This window comes from Palaemon carinicauda, chromosome 45, assembly GCF_036898095.1.
Source record: "Palaemon carinicauda isolate YSFRI2023 chromosome 45, ASM3689809v2, whole genome shotgun sequence".
NCBI lineage: Eukaryota > Metazoa > Arthropoda > Malacostraca > Decapoda > Palaemonidae > Palaemon > Palaemon carinicauda.
Genome location: NC_090769.1, coordinates 21,115,829 through 21,125,828, shown reverse-complemented (window position 1 = coordinate 21,125,828; position 10,000 = coordinate 21,115,829).

Genomic DNA, 10,000 nt, shown 5'->3' with positions numbered 1-10,000 from the left:
CCAGGACTCATTATAACTAATAATATGAGGAATTCCAGCCATTTCCTGGGGTTGCAATGTTAATCCAGGCCTCCGTATAACCAACTATATCTGGGATTCCAGCCGTGTCTTCGCGTTGCAAAATTTATCCAGGACTCATTATAACACATTATATGAGGGATTCCAGCAGTGGCTTCGCGTTACAACCTTAATCCAGGCCTCATTGTCAATTATATCTGGGATTCCAGCCGTGTCTTCGCCTTTCAAAATTTATCCAGACTTCATCTTAACAAATTATATAAGGGATTCCAACAGTGGCTTTGCGTTACAACCTTAATCCAAGCCTCATTCTAGTCAATTATATCTGGGATTCTAGCTGTCTTCGTGTTTCAAAATTTATCCTGACCTCATTATAACAAATAATATAAGGGATTCGAACAGTGGCTTCACGTTACCACCTTAATACAGACCTTATTGCAGTCAATTATATCTGGGATTCTAGCTGCGTCTTCGTGTTTCAAAATTTATCCAGACTTCATTATAACAAATTATATAAGGGATTCCAGCAGTGGCTTCGCGTAATAACCTTAATCCAGGCCTCATTATAGTCAATTATATCTGGGATTCCACCCGTGTCTTCGTGTTGCAAAATTTATATAGGCCTCAATATAACACATGGTATTAGGGATTCCAGCAGTGGCCTCGCGTTGCAAAATTTATGTAGGCCTGATTATAACCAATTATATCTGGTATTCCATCCGTGTCTTCGCTTTGCAAACTCTATCCAGACCTCATATCTTGCATAAGGTTTCTAAAGTTTGTTGCAAGATTTTATAGGAGATCTCAGAATAAACTTTTGGTGTTAAGGTTACCGCTATATATATATATATATATATATATATATATATATATATATATATATATATATATGTGTGTGTGTGTATATATATATATATATATATATATATATATATATATATATATATATATATATATATATATATATATATATATATGAAGTTCACCAATATTATTTACGTTTTTTTCATCAAGTGATTCATCCCCAATTCAGTAGTTACTATGTATGAATGTGGCATTGAGTGTTGTTATTTATTTATTTTATGTCGAAGAAAATCATATTGATTAATAAAAATCCTTTTTTTTAATTATGGAGAAAATACAAGGGTCTCCAAACCAACTGGTCTCTTCGTGTGAGTTGCAATATTTAAATCTATTCATTTGTGTGCTTTCAGTCTATTTCTTAATTTTAAATGGGACTATTACTTGTGATTATAGCCCTGCAAATGTGCTTTTTATAATCAACAATAGATGATGATAATGAAAATATATAATGATTGCATATTGTGTGTGCTCAGCCATGGTTTCCCTCCAAAGCACTCCTGACCTTGGATTAAGTAGGAAAGAAAAAAAAACATATATAATGAAAAAGAAAAAAAACTGCATTTGAATATCCTCAGATTGGCTGCAACAAGGATAGCTTTGTTTACATAAACAGTAACCGTGGGGACACTACTCAGGCGTCCTTGGCGACAAGGATTTAAAGGGATGGAAACATCAGAGGAGGAGACTGTTATCTTTCGTGATCTTTTGGCAGGGTTCCCAAAATGCCCTCGGAAGCCGTTTGCATTTACGTTGGCGACAAAGATTTAAAGAGGGAAATATCAGAGGAGGAGACTTATCTTTCGTAATCTTTTGGCAGGATTTCCAAAATGCCCTCGGAAGCCGTTTGCATTTGCCATCCAGACACTTATGGAATGGACCATCTTAACCCTGACCTTCAGGCAGTCAAGTTCTAGACCTCAACACCCACGTGGCCTATCTCTCTACCCACGGACAAACGGAGCCAGTGGAGGAAGGAGGAGAGTTGAAGCCAGCTCCGGAATATCGCGACTTTTTGGAAGACTCTTTACGGTGGAGTGAATTATCAATGAACATTGAAGCTCTTTAACCCTTTCACTGTCATTGCTGACTTTGTCAAAATTTGATAAAGGAAACTATCTAATAATATTGAATTTCCTTAATCCTTTCACTGTAATTTGTGACTTTGTCAAAATTTGATAAAAGAACTTATCAATGAATATTGAATTTCCTTTATCCTTTCACTGTCATTGGAGACTTTCTCAAAATTTTATAAAGGAAACGATCAAAGAATATTGAATTTCCTTAACCCTTTCATTGTCCTTGGTGACTTTGTCAAAATTTGATAAAGGAAACTATCTATTAATATAGAATTTCCTTAACCCTTTAACTGTTATTGGAGACTGTCAAAATTCAATGGAGGAAACTTTCAAAATCTCTCCCAACTATAGAAAGTTTGTTTTCAATGGAAAGGTCTCAATCTTCACTTTCGAAGTTCTGTACGTTAAAAATCAATATATTTTTTTAAAGAACAAATATGTTTTCAAGACTTAAAAATTATTGCTTTTCTGTCGTTGGAAGAGTTCCTCAAAAAATGAGACACTGATTCAGTTTAAAAGGAAAATAACACGTTATTCTAACTCGGACATTACCCGTTGTGATGAAGCAAATTGGCTATGATATCTTATGATATCTTATAGTCGCTGTAGAGATTCTAGTCGAAATAAGCCACACCCCTGATGATGTCATAGCCAATAGCTTGAAGTTTGTGAGGGGAGAGAGAACGTGATTGGCAATAACGTCATCAGGGGGCTGGGGCTTATTTAGCCCGGAATCTTTGTGGCGACTTAAGTGTATGCGACCCGTAAAGAATGTCAGCAAAATATTTAGATATATATGCTATGTTACACAGATTCAACCCTTCCCACCCCCTCCCCCTTTCCTAAATACAACACGGTAGATTCGGCAATTTGTGGGAGATTGTGGTTACCGAGTGTACTTCTCGGGGTACCCCCCTTCTCACCGGGGCATGGCTACTCCCTCTCCCCCTACCCAAGTGACGGGGAGAAACCGATTTGTGATGAAAATCACCAAACCCTAGATATGACATGTGTGAGGCCTTTGTCCTGCAGTAGACCAGAAACGGCTGCTCTTGTTGTTGTTGTTATATGATATATATATATATGTATATATATATATATATATATATATATATATAGATATAAATATATATATACATATATATACTGTATATATATATATATATATATATATATATATATATATATATATATATATACTGTGTATATATATACACTATATATATATTATATATATACACATGTATATATAATATATATATATGAATATATATATATATATATATATATATATATATATATATATATATATATATATATATATATATTCATTCTTTTAAATAGAATTTCAAACTATTTACCGATGCAATTTAAAATGACACACCGTCTGGAAAAGAGACCATCTCATACAAAAGTGATCCTTTTTTGGCCTCTGCCAAATCCTCTGCAGCCTCAACATGGCCATTATGCTGAATACGGGGGTAGCTCAATTACGCCCCAGAAAAGAACATCAGAGGGGTATCATTATGTCCAGTGTTTCTCCATTTACATAGAAGTGAAGTCTCCATTTTTCTTCTTCTTCCTCCTTGTATTCATTGGTATGACTTAATCGTAAATCGATAAGAGGAATATAGTGATTAAGGTTGATTTTGATTTTGAGACCGAAATGGGATGGTTCGTTTTGAAGCCATTTTAATCGAGGTGATACGTGTCTTTATCGTGTCTTCTTTTGCCCTAGAGGGAGGGGAGGGGTAGGGGGCTGGTTGAGGGACTTTGGTAGGTTATATTGACGGGGGGGAGTGATGGTTTGTGTTCTATTCAAAAGACAACTGGGAATAGTCTGCTTCAGTGTATAGATTCTTCTTCTCTTAAGGTGTAAACTACTGCAATGTAATTTAGAATATTTAAAGATTATAAGTATATACTGTATATACATATATATATATAATTTTTTTTTCATTTATTTATTTTTTTTTTCCTTATCAATTGAATTTTGATAATCTTATAATTCTTTATATCCCGATTTTTTTTTCGGGCCAGCCCTGTGAGAGTCAAGCTTGACTCATTGGGCTGGTAAAACTCCTTTTAATAATAATAATAATGTAATTGTTCAGTGGCTACTTTCCTCTTGATGAGGGTAGAAAAGACTCTACCTATAGTAGTAGGTTGGACAGAACACCAGCCACCCCTTGAGATACTACCACTAGAGAGTTATGGGGTTCTTTGACTGGCCAGGCAGTACTACATTGGATCCTTCTCTCTGGTTACGGTTCACTTTCCCTTTGCCTACATATACACCGCTTAGTCTGGCCTATTCTTTACAGATTCTCCTCTGTCCTCATACACCTGACAACACTGAGATTACCAAACAATTCTTCTTCGCCTAAGGGGTTAACTACTGCTCTATATTTGTTCAGTAGCTGATTTCCTCTTAGTAAAGGTAGAAGAGACTCTCTAGTCTTGGGTAGTGCCATAGCCTTTGTACCATGGTCTTCCACTATCTTTGGTTAGAGTTCACATGCTCGATAGTACACTCAGACACTCTATTCTATCTCTATCAGTCTCTTTTCTTTCTTCACTGGGCTATTTTCCCTGTTGGAGTCATTGTCATCATCTCCTACGCCTGTTGACGCAAAGGGCCTCGGTTACATTTCGCCCGTCGTCTCTATCTTGAGTTTTTAAATCAATACTTCTCCATTCAATATATATATATATATATATATATATATATATATATATATATATATATATATATATATGTGTGTGTATATATATACACATATATATGTATGTATGTATGTATGTATGTGTGTATGTGTCTGTATATATATATATATATATATATATATATATATATATATATATATATATATATATATATATATATATATATATATAATAGTAAAGTGGCTGAGGATTTCTTACATAAAGAGACAAAGTTTGATTTTACTCTGTCGAATTTGAACTTTCAAAAACTATTGATCAGAATGAAGTAGATAACAATGGTATTGAAAAGTAATTTAGCTCATTACCCATGAATATTATCATCAGTTAGTTAGTTAGTTAGTTAGTTAGTTAGCTGGTATGCAGAGTAACCCCTACACGAATTGCGTTAAACTTAGCCAGTGAACTTCGAATAATTTTTAAAGATTTTTTTTTTTTTTTTTTTTTCTCTCGAAAACGGGACCTAGGGGAATGTGAATCCTCTTATGAGTGAATGAACTGCGTAGGATGTAACATTACCTTTTTTTGTTTTTTCATATATCTGATAAACATTTTCTTGTTTTGATGGGGCATGAGCCCGTTTTCTTTCCATGGTTTATCAGCAGTGTTCATATCCCTTTCAAATCCACTTAATTCAATTTACCTTTTTCAATTTCAACTTAGTAATTTAATCATTAATATCAGAGTGGAACTACGGTAAGGGTACATTCAGGCACGCTATTCTATCTCATTTCTCTTCCTCTGGTTTTTTGAAGTTTTCATAGTTTAGATATGAAAGATCTATTTTAATGTTCTTAATTAATTCTCTTGTAATTTATTTATTTCCTTATTTCCTTTCCTTACTGGGCTATTTTCCCCCTTTTGGAGCCCTTGGGCTAATAGCTTTCTGCCTTTCCACAATGGTTATAGCTTAGCTAATAATAATAATAATAATAATAATAATAATAATAATAATAATAATAATAATAATAATAACAACATTATTACTTCTATAACTATAGAATTTTAACGTTATTACTTCTCCCCTAACTGTAACAATTTAACAATATTAATTCTACTATAAATGCAATAATTTAACATTATTATTTATCCTATAACAATAATAGACGGCCAATAGGAATTCTATTCTCATTGCAAATATTATGTAGCAATTTAACATTTAAACTTCTGTACATTGTAACAATTTAACATTATTACTTCTATAACAATAACAGGCAGCCAATATTTTTTTTTTTTCATTGCAAATACTATAATTGTACCATGGCCTGCCACTGTTTTGGATTAGAGTTCTCTTGCTTGAGGGCACACTCAGGCACACTATTCTATATGATTTCTCTTCCTCTTGTTTTGTTAAAGTTTTATATTTTATATAGGAGACATTTATTTTAATGTTACTGTTCTTAAAATATTTTATTTTTCCTTGTTTCCTTTCCTCACTGGGCTATTTTCCCCGTTGGAGCCCCTGGGCTAATAGCATCCTGCTTTTCCAACCAGGGTTGTAGCTTAGCAAGTGATAACAACAATAATAATATAACATTTATACTCCTGTAACTGTAACATTTTAATATTATTATTTTTCCTTGTTTCCTTTCCTCAGTGGGCTATTTTCCCCTTTGGATCCCCAGGGCTAATAGCATCCTGCTTTTCCAACTAGGGTTGTAGCTTAGCAAGCAATAACAACAATAATAATATAACATTTATACTTCTGTAACTGTAACAATTTAACATCATTATTTTTCCTTGTTTCCTTTCCTCAGTGGGCTTTTTACCCCGTTGGAGCCCCTGGGCTTATAGTATCCTGCTTTTCCAACTAGGGTGTAGCTTAGCAAGCAATAACAACAATAATGATATAACATTTATACTTCTGTAACTGTAAAAATTTTTCATTTTTTCAATATAAAAAACTCATTTCTTTTATCAGTATTGTAGAACATAATATAGAAATCCTCTTTAAACATTATTACTTCTCCCATAATAACAGACAGGCAAGAGGTCCCAACCTTGAACATTCCCTATAAAGCTTTTGTTTACTGTCCTGCTCTCAATGTTGCAAGGACAATGGGAAACTGGTTCTTTGCAAGCAACATAAATACCGCTCGAAAACTTCAGTCTTCTGCGCTTCCAATTTACCGCTGATCGGTAGTTCCAGCGGTCCGTTTCTGAATTACCGCTCTGCGGGTGACGAATCTCATTTCGAGGTTTATGGGCGGTGATTTGAGAGGGGCGGTAGTGAGCCTTTTCCACCTGGGGGGTTGTTATTTACGATGAAGGAATTTCTCCGTTTATGTTTTGTTTTGCTTTAATCTGGTTGTTGTTTTCGTAAAGGGTTTACATACTGTAGGCTACATGCGTGCGTATATACATACATACATACTTACATACATATATTTGTATCACATATGTGTATGTAACCATGTAATAAAGAGCAAGCGTGTGGCTATATATATATATATATATATATATATATATATATATATATATATATATATATATATATATATATATATATATATATATATATATTCGGACACGCTCAGTTCTCGCCGTCCCTTGGGTAGGGGGAGAGGGAGTAGCCGTACCATGGGGAGAGAGATGCTTTATATATATATATATATATATATATATATATATATATTTATATATATATATATATATATATATATATATATATATATATATAAAAGCACCTCTCTCCCCATGGTACGACTATTCCCTCTCCCCCTACCAGACGGACAGGTAGGGGGAGAAGGAGTAGTCGCATCATGGGGAGAGAGGTGCATATATATATATATATATATATATATATATATATATATATATATATATATATATATATATATATATATATATATATATATATATCTACACCTGGGGATATAGAGCTATCAATCACAAGGTCAATCTTGGCTACCGTGGTTCTTATCTCCGGTGTATACTCCTCAGCCTCGATTAGGATCTGGGTGACCCTGAAAATGACATTTTGCGGATGCTGATGCTGGACTCCCCCCCCCCCCCCCCTCTCCCTTTCCCTCTCCTTCTCTCCTCTCTCCCCTCTCCCCACTCCCCTCTCTCTCCCTCTCCCCCTTTTTTTTTCTTTTCCCCGATAGTGCAAAAACGAACTCTCCCCCCTCTCCCTTTCCCTCTCCCCTCTCTCCCTCCCCTCTCCCTCTCTCTTTCCCTCTCCCCCTCCCTCTCCCCCTCCCTCTCTTTCTCCCTCTCTCCTTCTCCCCTCTCACACTCTCCCCCCTTTTTTTCTTTTCCCTGATAGTGCAAAAACGACCATTTCGCGCAGGCCTTCACCAACGCGTTAGGCTGCGGTGTTGAGTGCTTTTATGATGTCAGTTGCCATGCTGAAGGAGAGAGAGAGAGAGAGAGAACAGGTTCATTGTTGTGTTACTGCAGTGTGCTGAGAGAGTAATTTAATGGTTGTCCTAATGTAATATATTTCGAGAGAGAGAGAGAGAGAGAGAGAGAGAGAGAGAGAGAGAGAGAGAGAGAGAGAGAGAGAGAGAGAGAGAACAGGTTCATTGTTGTGTTACTGCAGTGTGCTGAGAGAGTAATTTAATGGTTGTCCTAATGTAATATATTTCGAGAGAGAGAGAGAGAGAGAGAGAGAGAGAGAGAGAGAGAGAGAGAGAGAGAGAGAGAGAGAGAGAGAGAATGAATATTTATCTAACGTCCAGTTAAACCATACCAGATAAAAATGTAAATAGATTTTGTTACCTAAGGATTAATCATAACCATTGTTCTCTAGTCTTGGGTAGTGCCATAGCCTCCGAACCATAGTCTTCCACTGTGTTGGGCTAGAGTTCTCTTGCTTGAGGGTACACTCGGGCAAACTATTCTATCTTATTTATCTTATTCCTGTTTTTTTCAAGTTTATATACATGAATGATTTATTTTGATATTGCTACTGTCTTTAAAAAAATATATTTTAATTGTCCATTACTTCTTTTCTAGTTTATGTATTTCCTTATTTCCTTTCCTCACTGGGCTATTTTACCCTGTTAGAGCCATAGGTCTTATAGCATCCTACTTTTCCAACTAGGGTTGTGGCTTGGGTGGCAATAGTAATATAATTATCAGATTAAATAGAAAGTATGATCATTCTAGCATATCGGTATTCCATTTAAATTTCAAAAGAAACGTTAACGAGAAGGACACTCAGTAGAGTGCAAACCTCCGCTGCGGTAGCTTATTTCTCGACCTTAACCTTTGACCCTAAAATATATATATATATATATATATATATATATATATATATATATATATATATATATATATATATATACTGATATATATATATATATATATATATATATATATATATATATATATATATATATATATATATATATACACTTACTTGTTTACTTGTTTTGTGTTTAAATCCAGCCCTCCACTGAAGTCAAGTGAACTACTTCTCGGGCGGGTCCATATTAGTCATCTAACGAAACATTTTCATTATATATATATATATATATATATATATATATATATATATATATATATGTATATATATATATATATATATATATATATATATATATATATATATATATATATATATATATTAATTGCCGTGGATTTTCATACTCTCAAATATGAACCAAGTTTGAAGTCTTTGCGACAATGATGTCCGAATTTATGGCTTATTACGGGAATTGGACATTTTGCTTGTCCATGACCTTGACCTTGGCTTTCCAAAATATATTAATTTCCAGCTTTTTACATATCATTTAATCCGTGCAAGTTTCATTACTCTACGATTATTATTGACTCCAGGAAGCTGTTCACAAACAAATAAACATACACACACAAACAATACCCTACGATCAAAGTTGTGGCCAGGAAGCTGTTCATAAACAAATAAACATACACACAAACAATATTCTACGATCAAAATTGTGGCCAGGAAGCTGTTCATAAACAAATAAACATACACACAAACAATATTCTACGATCAAAATTGTGGCCAGGATGCTGCTCACAAACAAATAAACATACACACACAAACAATACTCTACGATCAAAATTGTGGCCAGGAAGCTGTTCACAAACAAATAAACATACACACACAAACAATACTCTACGATCAAAATTGTGGCCAGGAAGCTGTTCATAAACAAATAAACATACACACACAAACAATAATCTACGATTATTATTGAGTCCAGGAAGCTGTTCACAAACAAATAAACATACACACAAACAATAATCTACGATCAAAATTGTGGCCAGGAAGCTGTTCATAAACAAACACACAAACAGGGGGTAAAACATAACCTCCTTCCAACTTCGTTAGCGGAGATAATAAA